This window comes from Magnolia sinica, chromosome 19 (genome assembly GCF_029962835.1).
Source record: "Magnolia sinica isolate HGM2019 chromosome 19, MsV1, whole genome shotgun sequence".
NCBI classification, from domain to species: domain Eukaryota; kingdom Viridiplantae; phylum Streptophyta; class Magnoliopsida; order Magnoliales; family Magnoliaceae; genus Magnolia; species Magnolia sinica.
The window spans coordinates 30376861-30389650 of NC_080591.1; the positions used below are offsets into that span (position 1 = coordinate 30376861).

A 12790-nucleotide genomic window follows, 5' to 3' on the forward strand; every position below is an offset into this window, starting at 1 on the left:
GCTCTCTCTCCTAGCTATAGTAAGTTCTCGATCTGAATCTTCGTCTGAATCAATAATATCTTCATCACGAATGCCCATATATTCAGGACCAAACACTTCCTGTCAGCTGCATCCAAAATATCATCTTTCTTCTTTATAGCAGCACGTTTACCCTTCGACTCATCCAGACTAGCTTGCATTAAAAGCATTATCTCTTTCGGTACTCTACTACATGGCGCAACTTGACCCTTTCGATGTGCCAAATGTTGTTTGAGACGGGTAATTCCACCAGTCACTAGTCTATCACAATACTTGCACTTCATTTGGTGCCTAGTACCACCAACCCTCTCACAATGTTGCCATCCAATATCATCACTTACTTGTTGTTGGCCAGATCCAGACATTTCTTTAGGCTTAGGTAGACACTAGATAATTAGATTTGAGTATGAGTGTACGATATGACCTATGTTAATAAAGATGATTTTATATTCTAACTAAACCCTAAGAAGCTCCAAGGAAAATCCAATATAAGCAAATAAAAACATAAAGTCACTAATTCGAAAATAGAAAAAAATTATAAAATGACACCCCAAATCTGTAAAATGCACATTAACATATTCTACCATGATTAACACATCATATGGCATGATTAAAACAGTAATACAACCATTAAAAATTGATTTTTAATTTTAAAAAAAAGGGCAAAATTCATGCGTAAATAGAAAAAAATATTTAAAAAATATAAAATGGGACCCCAAATCTGTAAAATGCACATTAACATGTTCTACTATGATTAACACATCATATGGAGTGATTAAAACAGCAAAACAATCATTAAAAATTGATTTTTCGAATTTTAAAAAAAAGGGGCAAAATTCATGCGTAAATAGAAAAAAATATTTAAAAAATATAAAATGGGACCCCAAATCTGTAAAATGCACATTAACATGTTCTACTATGATTAACACATCATATGGAGTGATTAAAACAGCAAAACAATCATTAAAAATTGATTTTTCGAATTTTAAAAAAAGGGGCAAAATTCATGCGTAAATAGAAAAAAATATTTAAAAAATATAAAATGGGACCCCAAATCTGTAAAATGCACATTAACATGTTCTACTATGATTAACACATCATATGGAGTGATTAAAACAGCAAAACAATCATTAAAAATTGATTTTTCGAATTTTAAAAAAAAGGGGCAAAATTCATGCGTAAATAGAAAAAAATATTTAAAAAATATAAAATGGGACCCCAAATCTGTAAAATGCACATTAACATGTTCTACTATGATTAACACATCATATGGAGTGATTAAAACAGCAAAACAATCATTAAAAATTGATTTTTTGAATTTTAAAAAAAAAGGGCAAAATTCATGCGTAAATAGAAAAAAATATTTAAAAAATATAAAATGGGACCCCAAATCTGTAAAATGCACATTAACATGTTCTACTATGATTAACACATCATATGGAGTGATTAAAACAGCAAAACAATCATTAAAAATTGATTTTTCGAATTTTAAAAAAAAGGGGCAAAATTCATGCGTAAATAGAAAAAAATATTTAAAAAATATAAAATGGGACCCCAAATCTGTAAAATGCACATTAACATGTTCTACTATGATTAACACATCATATGGAGTGATTAAAACAGCAAAACAATCATTAAAAATTGATTTTTTGAATTTTAAAAAAAGGGGCAAAATTCATGCGTAAATAGAAAAAATATTAAAAAAATATTAAATGGCACCCCAAATCTGTAAAATGGATATTAACATGTTCTACTATGATTAACACATCATATGAGATAATTAAAACAGCAAAACATATTAAAAAAAGTATAAATACCTATTTTTGATAAATTTATGAAAAATGGCCCACCAAGCTTTGATTCAACAAAATCCGCCAATATAATGTGTTTTTTACTCAAATATCCAGCCAAGGTTGGTCGAAATTAGCCAGTAGAAGGAGTGAGAAGGAGTTTGGAAGCAAGAAGTTTGAAAAAACATCAAAAACGGACCTTAAAATGCAAAAAAAAGGCCAATTCAAGTCCGTTACGGGGCTGACCGTTACGGGTGACCGTTACGCCCGTGTGGGTCCCACCGTGATGTGTATCGGACATCCACCCCATCAGTTAGATTCACCCTTCCGTGGTGGACCATGGGCCTAATAATCAGGCCAATCCATGACTTGGTGGGCCACATTACAGACAACAATTGAGAGTGGATACCCACCCATTGAAACCTTCATGATTGTTTATGGGGCCCACTGAGATGTGATTCACACATCCAACCCATCGATTGTGTGTCCCACTTGGATGAGGGGTCACACCAAGTTTCAGCTGAATCCAAAACTCAGGTGGGCCCCACCAAGTGCTTTTAGATGTTTTAGGCATTATTCACACAATATCAGATGGTATAGCCCACTTGGGTTTTGGATATGGATGATTTTTGGGATATCCCATAACTTAAAGAGGGGACCCAACAAATGCACGGTGTGGATGTCCGATACACATCACGGTGGGAACCACACAGCTCGACCTCATGGGGAGCTCCCATGTGGTCGGCTTCTTAGTACCATTTCCCTATATATATATATATAGAGAGAGAGAGAGAGAGAGAGAGAGAGAGAGAGAGAGAGAGAGAGAGAGAGAGCTCCTGCACATTGGTACACATATAGCTACAACGAGTCTTTCTGCATTTAATGGAACAGTGATGAGAGACTCGCCGCTGTCGTGCACACCGAGACCCTCTCTCTTAACTCTCGTTCTCTCGATGAAGCGAATTGGTTGGTGTGTTGACAACACCAAGTTTTGTGGGGCCCACCATAATGTATGTGTTATATTCACATTGTATATCCACCTTGCGAGATCATTTTAGGTGATGGGCCTAAAAATGAGGCAGATCCAAAGCCCAAGTGGACCATACTGCAGAAAGCAGTGGGGACAATGACGCCTACCATTGAAACCTTCCCAGGGCCCACTATAATCTTTATTTGCCGTCCAACTTGTTCATAAGGTCACATAGACTTGGATAAAGGGAAACAAATATCAGCTTGACCCAAAACTTCTATGGGCCCGAATAAGCTTTCAATAGAAGGCATTTAGTCGCCATTGCTTTCGATGGCGTGGTTCACTTGAGCTTTGGATTTGCCTCTTTTTGGGGGCCATGCCCTAAAATAATATTGTAAAATGGATGCATAGTGTGGATATAACACGTACATCATAGTAGGTCCCACAGAACTTGGTGACATCCACACACCACAGAGGTTAGTGGTGCATGGCACACCACGCAATCCACTTCGGACTCAGATTCGGTAGTGACCCCCCCAGTACCGAGCTCGGTACTGGTCGTGCTGGAAAAAGCTAAGTGTGCCTACCATGATGTATGTTTATATCCACGCTGCCCATCCATTTTTCCAGATCATTTTATGGCATGAACTCGAAAACAAGATAGATCCAAATCTCGGGTGGACCATAGCATGGGAAACAATGTTGATTGAACGTTCACCATTAAAAACTTTTTAGGGGCCACAAAAGTTTTGGATCAAGCTGATATTTGTATTTTCCCTTCATCCAGGCCTGTGTTAACTAATCAACAGGTTTCATGGAAAATAAACATTATAGTGGGCCTTAGGAAGTTTGTAGTGGTGGGCGTTCAATCACCATTGTTTCCCAAGGTGCAGTCCACCTGAGATTTGGATGTCTCATTTTTGGGCTCATGCCATAAAATGAGCTGGAAAAATGGATGGACAATGTGGATAACACACATACATCATGGTGTGAACCCTAAAGTTTTTTCCAGCACCGACCCATATGGTACTGGGGGGGGGGGTCACTACCCGAGCCGAGTCGATCAGACACGGATTTCTTTTGCAGTGAAGTTCTTGCGCTGGGATGCTAGGTGGGGCCCACCGTGATGTTTGTGAGAAATCCACCTATCCATCCATTTTTCTAGCTCATTTTAGGACATGCGACAAAAACTGAGACGGATCTAAAATTCAAATGGGCCGCACGAGGGAAAATTGGGAAAGAAATGCCTACCATTAAAACCTTCCTGGGCTCCTCCTTGATGTTTATGTGCCATCCAAACCATTTATAAGGTCATTCCCATTGGGATGAAGTGAAAACACAAAAAACTTAGCATGATACAAAACTTTTATGGCCTTACGAATGTTTTAACGGTGTACATTGATTGTCACTTGGTTAAATAATTACAAGTTTAGTTCCAAAATGTACAAAAGGAGAAAGTGTAATGTTCTTTATCCAACACCCTGCAGCCCCGTTAGTGCTACATAGACCCGCTAGGGAGTTGCATATAGGAGAACTCCTCGTCATCGTAATAATCCGGCTCTGCCTCATAAACATCGCCATCACTGCGGCTAAGGCAGTGTCGGTTGGTGTGTACAACATCATCCCAGAACGTGGGAGTGAGTAATCAACTCAGTAAAGTTATAAGGCAAAGGTTAACAAGTTATCAATTCAATCAAGCAGTAATGATAAAGCAATACAATCAAGCATCCCTAAGTACTCTGGTTAATGCAAAAAATGATATGTATTAATGATGCATGCCATTGCCTGCACTCCCTTTGCGATCTTCCTCTTACAGTCGCGGCATGCACCCCTTTCTCTATGCACTTCCACGCCAAAGTACCGTGCAATACGATGCATGAGCATGATTACCGAGTTCTTATTAGACCTTTTCATACAGCAGGATTGGGAAGCTAAGGTACCTCCCTTATATCATTTCCCAAATGATGATCCATTCTAGGGTCGTCAGTCCTAGCTAGTCTCATACGATGTTGCGGTTCCAGGTCGCTACAAAGGGCTCGTCACCTCAATGCAGGCCTAGCTTATACTCTAGTTGCTACGGAAAGGCTCGTCGCCTCAGCGCAGTCTCAGAGTATGCTCGAGGTCACTACGAATGGCTCGTCACCTAATCGTAGGCTGACAGCTCGAATACAGTGTCTCATACCACTATATTCGGCTCACGAGCTTAAGTTGCTCACTGGACACTACGGGGAGGCTCCTCACCCCAGCGTAGGCCAACAACGCGACCACGGTGTCCCATACCACCATGCCCGGCTCATGAGTCTTGGTAAATCGAAGTACCAAAGTTAAACGAGCTTTTCACTGGTGAGTTTGGTACCTTAGATTTAAGCAGTAGCGTGTATACATGGTGAACATACATCGGCCAATCGGGTTACTTGACAAGCTCGACTGGTACGAACATACGTCGAGCCGATCGACATGGAGCGCGTAAGCACTCCTCGTGGCCTAACCACTGTCGACTAGCAGTGTACGACTCGGATTCCTCAAACGTGTCTGGTGTGGCGAAACTAGCTCGGCCACTAACTCGGAAAACATTACCGATCACCTGGACTACATCGTAGCCCCAAACAAACCCCAACAATGGTATTCGCATGTGATAATCAACGTCAGCATGTGACAACCAATGTAAATATAAATCTTACTTAAGCATTTAAACAACCACATCATGCACATGTTATCACACATAAGCATTTCATCTATAATCATATAGTAGTAAGATAGGCTTCACACAAAAAACTGTAACTACTTATGAGGGGATTAAAAATCCTATCTCAACACCCTCATTAGGTACATTACATCAGGCATTTTCTTATTCAGGCATTTGCCACATGTGCAACCATCATGTATACTCAAACATCAATCATAGAAGCACAAATCATAATTCCATACTCATTCAAATATTTCATCAAACACTTGGAATGCGTTAAAATCAACATAGTTTATATCGGGAAACGTCGTATCTAAGCATGTGAGATGGCAATCAAGTCAGTCATAAATCATTAACTGACATTGAAAGCCTTGAAAACCATAACCTAAACATTTATAGTCCGCACCTTTCGCCGGTAGACTCGTAATGAACTCAGTTTGTATGTTAAGTCTTTGTCTACGGCACAACTGCAACCTACAGTATGAAATAGATTAGCTATTTCATTCTTTACTCTATTTGAAACTCTAAAATAGATTAGGGTTAGGTTTTTCTTACCCGAAAGCGGAATCAGGATCGCTGGTATAGCGACACGGTAGTGATGGTTAAGCGCGTGGAGTGGCAGGGAAGAATCCCAGGAACAAACTCCAACACTCTCTCTTCTCCTCACTTTCTTCTTCTCTTTTCTCTCTCTTCTCTCTCCTAGGGTTGTAAATTCATATGGAATGAGAGAGAGAGAGAGGGTTTAAGGTGTATATATAGGCCCAGAACTGATGGAAATGGCCCCAGGGCCATGGTATACTTGGGTTATAGCCAAATACTGGCTGTTTCGGTCCAACGAAGCTGGAGGTCCCTTTTCGCGTGCGGTCGGACTTAAGCTCACGAATTGGATCTAGGCCAGGCTAAGTTTTGATCGATTGGATTTCTGGATCGGCCAAGTGGAGGACCGATTTGATTTGACGGTCACGCACTCAATTAGGGCCACAAGTACACCGACATGTGTTGGAAATTTTTCCTAATTCGAGGGTGTAATTGGGTGAGATTCCAATCTGAATCCTTAGATTCGGCTTGCAAGTGAGCGACTCAATTCACTTAAGTTTGTGTTCATCTTCTAAAGATATTCGCATTTCTCACACACTTCGCTCAGGGCTCAAGTTGTGCATTTCTAGACACTATTAGGACTTGATTTTCGAGGTGGATGTCAAGTCCGATGGCGGTCCTAAGCGTATGGTTTCGCGATGTCGGACTTTCGGCCAGCGGTCAGTGCGATACGGAGTTTCAATGTGCTCAGGAGAACTGGGTTTTGAGTTGGATCCTAAGTTTTAAGGTAATGTAGCGTTCACGGTTCTACTCGTTTTGGGTCTTATAGATCGTATTTAAAGTGATTAGTGCTAATTCCATAGGTAATCTCATTTAACACTTAGTTGGGTTTCCATGCTGTACAAGTGAGTCCTTAGGGCCCGTTTGGCCGGGTGGATTGGGAGGGATTGAATGGTATTAGGGTGGATGGCATGGATTTCTAGGTAATGATGGTGTTGTCAGTGGATTGTCTGGAGATCCATGGGATTGCTCTATCCCTGGATTGCTATATCCAGTCTGTTTGGCACGCCCGGCCAATCCTGGGATTAAACCTTTTCATCCCTCAAACCAAACACGTCCCAGGCAAATTTGAACGGATTGGGGTGGATTGGATGGGATTTAAAGGTATTGATGGTGTTGTCAGTGGATTGTCGTAAGATCCATGGGATTGGGATCGGATCACCGACCCTGTTTAACACGCTCGGCCAATCCCGAGATTTAACTTGCATTCCCTTCCAATACCATCCAGTCCCTTCCAATCCGACTGGCCAAACAGGCCCATCTAAAATTCAAATGGGCCGCACGAGGGAAAATTGGGAAAGAAATGCCTACCATTAAAACCTTCCTGGGCTCCTCCTTGATGTTTATGTGCCATCCAAACCATTTATAAGGTCATTCCCATTGGGATGAAGTGAAAACACAAAAAACTTAGCATGATACAAAACTTTTATGGCCTTACGAATGTTTTAACGGTGTACATTCAATCCCCACTATTTCCTTTCATGTGGCCCAATTAAGTTTGGATATGCCTTATTTTATTTTATTATTTTATTTTTTTATCACATTTCCTACAATGAGCTTGCAAAACGTATGGATGGGGTGAATTTCTTACAAGCATCACGGTGGGTCCCACCTGATCCCAGCGCAGGAACTCATACGAAAGTCGTTGATAGGAAATTCGCTTCCTTTTACCACCCTGTCCCACTTGGACGTTGAATGCCTAAGAAAGCCTTTGGCAGGAATTTCCTGTGACGGTAACTAAGTGGGGCTAGCGTGATGCTTGTGAGAAATCCACCCCATCCATCCTTTTTGAGAATTCATGTTTGGACATGGGCAAAAAATTGAGGTAAATCCAAAACTCAAGTGGGCCACACGACACGAAACAATGACAATTGAGCATCCACTGTTGAAACATTCGTGTGGCCACAAAAGTTTTTGGTCAAGCTAATATTTTTATATTTTCAGTTCATCCCAGTAGGAGTGACTTGATGAATGGTATGGATGGCATATCAACATCACACTGGATTAGGAAGAGGGGTTTCAATGTAGGCATTTCCCTACCCACTTTTTCCTGTCGTGCGGGCCACTTGAGTTTTGGATATGCCTCATTTTTGGGTCCATGTCCTAACATGATCCGGAAAAATGGATGGACTGGGTGGATTTTACTTAAGCATCACGGTTGGTCCTATCTAGCTTTCGTCATTGGAAGTTCATGCAAAAAGCTTTTGTAACAATCCATGTTCGAGTGGTGTGCCACACACCATCGACCTCCGACGTGTGTTGATGTCACCAAGTTCTGTGGGATGGTAGATGTTGCATCCTAGGCGGATCGGTCGTGCTTCCATAGGTGCCTTTTTCAAGGGCTTTTGCTTAGGTTGTTGATGTGTTATGTTTGACTGGAGTTGCCACTAGCCAATTATCCTATCTCTATGGTCGGCTAGACCCTATAGAAACATTAGAAGAGAGAATTCGAAGATTCTCAGTCCTAAAATGACTTATTGATTTACGACTAAAGATTTAGGGTAAGGGACCACGGTTATAGAGAAGGAAGGTGTTAGGCATCTACTATGCTTTTACAGGTGTACGATCTCTACTTCACTGGATCTAATGAATTCTTGAGGATTGAGATTAATTCTTGCGTACTAATGATGTAGCAGTGTGTGCAATGTAGTGTTAAATGCAACGCCGACAACAGGCTGTAGCCTAGGCTAGGTAAATCTGCCTCAACTCTCCCGCTTGTCGTGCATAAAACTAATCGGTCCAGGTTTCTGATGGGCATGATTCGACTATGCTGGCAAGTTGTAGAGCATATGTTTGAGCTGACTGGGTGCTGAGTACTATGTATGCAGGACTATATATGTAATGTTATGTATGCGATGCTGTGTGTGCACACGATGTGGTGTTAAATGCAATGCCGATGACAGGCTGTAGCCTAGGTTGGATAAATTTGCCTTGACTCTCCCACTTGCCATGCGTAGACTAATCAACCAGAGTTTCTGATGGGCAAGATCCGATTATATCGACGAGCCACAGAGCATATGCTCGAATCGATTAGGTGCATAGTGTTATGCAATGCAATGCTGATGGATACGTAGAGGGGTTGAGAATGAAATGAATGTTGCACAATGTTAACGTAAGGGTCGATGGAGCTTATTCAGAAGTTGGACAGTTGGATGGACAATAATGTTGCAAGGATTGGATTGAGTGGCTTGGGTCAGGACCTGGATTGCTCAGGAGGCTAGGGATCTGACTAGATTAGGCTAGACCTAGGCTAGGCTCTCTCCTCCTACTCTTTCCTCTCCTTGTGGAGGGGATGGAATGGCTAGGCTAAGGGTGGCTTAAGGGACTTAAGGGATTTCCTGAAGAAAGAGGTTTGTTGAAATGAAAAGGGGAGGAGATCATTTATAGCCTCCCAGCCTGGCTTTCCGGTAATTCTTACAATGTCCAGGGGTTGAATATGGATGGATGGCTAGGATTTGAGATTGCCAAATGGCAAGATCTCAAGGGTAGATTGGATGGTAAAACAATAAATATGGGCTACGGATGAGGTATTTGTGTCAATACACTTTGTCACACACTTGCACCTCCACCTTGGAGCGACCCCACATGCATGGAGCTCTCCTTGCTAAGACAAGGGAGTTGCCACGTGGCTAGTGGCTTCCAAGGGGTCGTTAGCATCACACAGAGCTCCCTGCTTTGGCAGGTGAGCTCCCCTACACGTGTGCCGGCTGCATTGCTGGTGCTCCTGATTTTGCGAACGGGCCTTGGTTTAGGGCTTGACTTGACTAGGTGAGTTGATTGGGTAGGGTGACCGGGTGAGTTGACTCATCGAGTCGACTCAATGAGTTGACTTGGGGTGCGACTGGGTTTTGACCGGGTTTTTACTAGGTCTTGACTGGGTTGAGTCGGGTTTGAGCCTAGGGCTTAGAATTTGGGTTTGGACTAGGGTTTTGATTAGGATTTGGGTTTAAGGTTAGCCATTGGGTTTAGGCGATCCAATCTAATAAGCTTGTCAGCCCGGGGTGGGGTGTCTAAAGGGACCCACTATGATCATGATGTACATGTTATCTCACACCGTCCATCCATTTTACGAGATTATTTTAGGGCATAGGCTAAAAAAAGAGTCAGATCCAAAACTCAAGTGGACCACACCGCAGAAAGTAGTGGCGATTGAATGCCTACCATTGAAAGCTTCTTGGGCCCACAAAAGTTTTGGATGAAGCTGATATTTGTGTTTTCCCTTCATCCAAGTTTGTGTGACCTTATGAACGAGTTGGATGGCAAATAAACATTATGGTGGGCCTTGGGAAGGTTTCAACGGTAGGTGTCACTATCCACACTGCTTTTCTACGATATGGTTCACTTGAGATTTGGATCTGCCTCATTTTTGGACCCATGACCTAAAACGATCTAGCAAAATGGTGGACCTTGTTGATATAATACATACATTATGGTGGGGGCCACATAACCAATCTACTTCCACGGGAGGGGAGTTGAGAAGGATGTTGCCACCTGCAAGAGAGCAGCAACCCTCTCACCGCTCTTCTATTGAATGCGAAAAGACCTGAATTGCGGTTTCAATCTCAACCGTATTCTGAATCTAATGGCTCATACTATGGTGCGCTCTGTGTGTGCGCACGCGCGCCCATGCGTGCGTGTTTATCATGAGAGTAGCCACAAAAAGGATATCAAACATATGAAAGGTATTTAGGTCATTGTCAAATTTTGCATGCTTATCAAGTATCCACCTATGGCTCAGATTTTGTTTGCTCCCCATCATGAGTGGTAATGGTTTTACCTGCTCATGGGCACCCTCTCTCCCCTCCCTGCATGTAGCCCACACCTGCCCACAACCTCTCCCTCTCTTTCTCCCTTCCCCCCAGTTAGTACATACACATACTTTTTTGTATTATTGTATGCCTTTTCTTATTGGAGCTTTGCCAAGTCTACATGCATCCACCTATGGCTCAGATTTTGTTTGCTCCCCATCATGAGTGGTAATGGTTTTACCTGCTCATGGGCACCCTCTCTCCCCTCCCTGCATGTAGCCCACACCTGCCCACAACCTCTCCCTCTCTTTCTCCCTTCCCCCCAGTTAGTACATACACATACTTTTTTGTATTATTGTATGCCTTTTCTTATTGGAGCTTTGCCAAGTCTACATGCATGTACAAGACAGCCCATGTTCATGCCACACATGTGCCAGCATGGTACATTGGTACGAGATCCAATCCATTCATCAAAGAGGGGACTACTATGTAGATGCTGTAGCCCAAGAATGAGGTTGGTCCACTCATCAGGTGGGCTATAGTCTGCTGAACAAATTTATGGATGAAAAAACTTTGCTGAAGTTTTCTTACTCGTCCAATAGTTTCTAACATCGTGGCCACCTGCTGAATGGACTGGATTTATTTGATGGAACAGCTTATGGTTGGACCACCTGATGGAAGGCTTAGATATTGTACATGCTTATGGCCAAGGTGAAGCTCTTCTTATCAAGTAGGATGATGCTCACAATATGGTTTTGTATGACTCTCCTTTGTTTAGATCTATCATGGTACTTTATAAGCTATATTGAAATTTGTTCCACCCGGGAAGTGCGGCCCGCAAATTGGTACTGTAAGTTAATGATTTGGTCAGCCCCATCATGGGTTAGGCCATGGCCTAATATCTGTCATATTAGATTATTCTTTTCATCCAATGGAAACATGCAATCTCAGCCAATTATTGACATTTGACTGGCATCCAATTAGACATCTAGCTTCATCCAGTGGGGGAGATTTTTAGGGTATCTCACATCCACTGTGAGGCCTTAAAAATGAAGTGGAGCCCACATTTTTAATTTATGAATTGAGACTTTGAGCAATTTCTCTATCCAATGTTGTAAATTTCCTCTAATATAATATTCTGGTTAACAATAACATTTTATTGGAAGTTGGAACTAAGGTTACCTAGACAGTCCGTCGATCTAGCATGTGGTTCACTTCTTTGTCCAATAAATGATATGCAAGGGTAGGAACATGCAGGTCATTCTAATACATACTGCAAGGTATACCCAATGTAGTTATATATTCAAATTGATTTTTAATTTATATATGAAATGATAAATGCTATCATTGTAGGTCTTGCATGCATAGTATTATATTGTATGTCTGCTATTGCATAAATCAAACTATAAATCTCTATATTCTCAATATAAATTTGCATTTTGTTCACATCCCCACCTTCATGGGGACATTACAACCAATGTTTTAAATATTGTTATCGTGTAATGTATCACACCCTTGGGATATGGATACATATTGGTTATCGCATTGGATCTATCGGTTGTATCGCATAATGCATTGCTGTTGTTGGGAAACATGGGAACATTGGGAAATTGGTCAAATTTTTCAAGGAAACTTCAAGGATTGTTGAAAAAGACATCAATACACATTAAAAAATTAAAACATTACAAAAAAAATGCACATAATAAGGGTTTTCTTTGTGTGGGGTCTTAATACATGCATTGTCCAACTGAACTGATGCAAGTATATTTAAAGTCGATTCATATAATTTATAAACATAAGAAGACATGTATGGAAACACAAACAATACATTTAAAAGCAAAAGAAGAATCACTAGATCAGGTTACATGTTTGATTTTGTGTTTGGATACAAAGATCGCAATTGATTTGTGAGAAATTGAGAAATTTCGATTTTTTCCAATTTTCTGCAACTTGCCCCATCTCCCCCAAATCTCGAAATCGA

At 41.3% G+C, this 12790-nt stretch overlaps 1 protein-coding gene across 1 annotated transcript in view; it reads left to right on the plus strand.

The window, feature by feature from the left end:
- Positions 1-12790, plus strand: part of LOC131235508 (BTB/POZ domain-containing protein FBL11) — a 112633-nt gene that overhangs the window by 36185 nt on the left and 63658 nt on the right.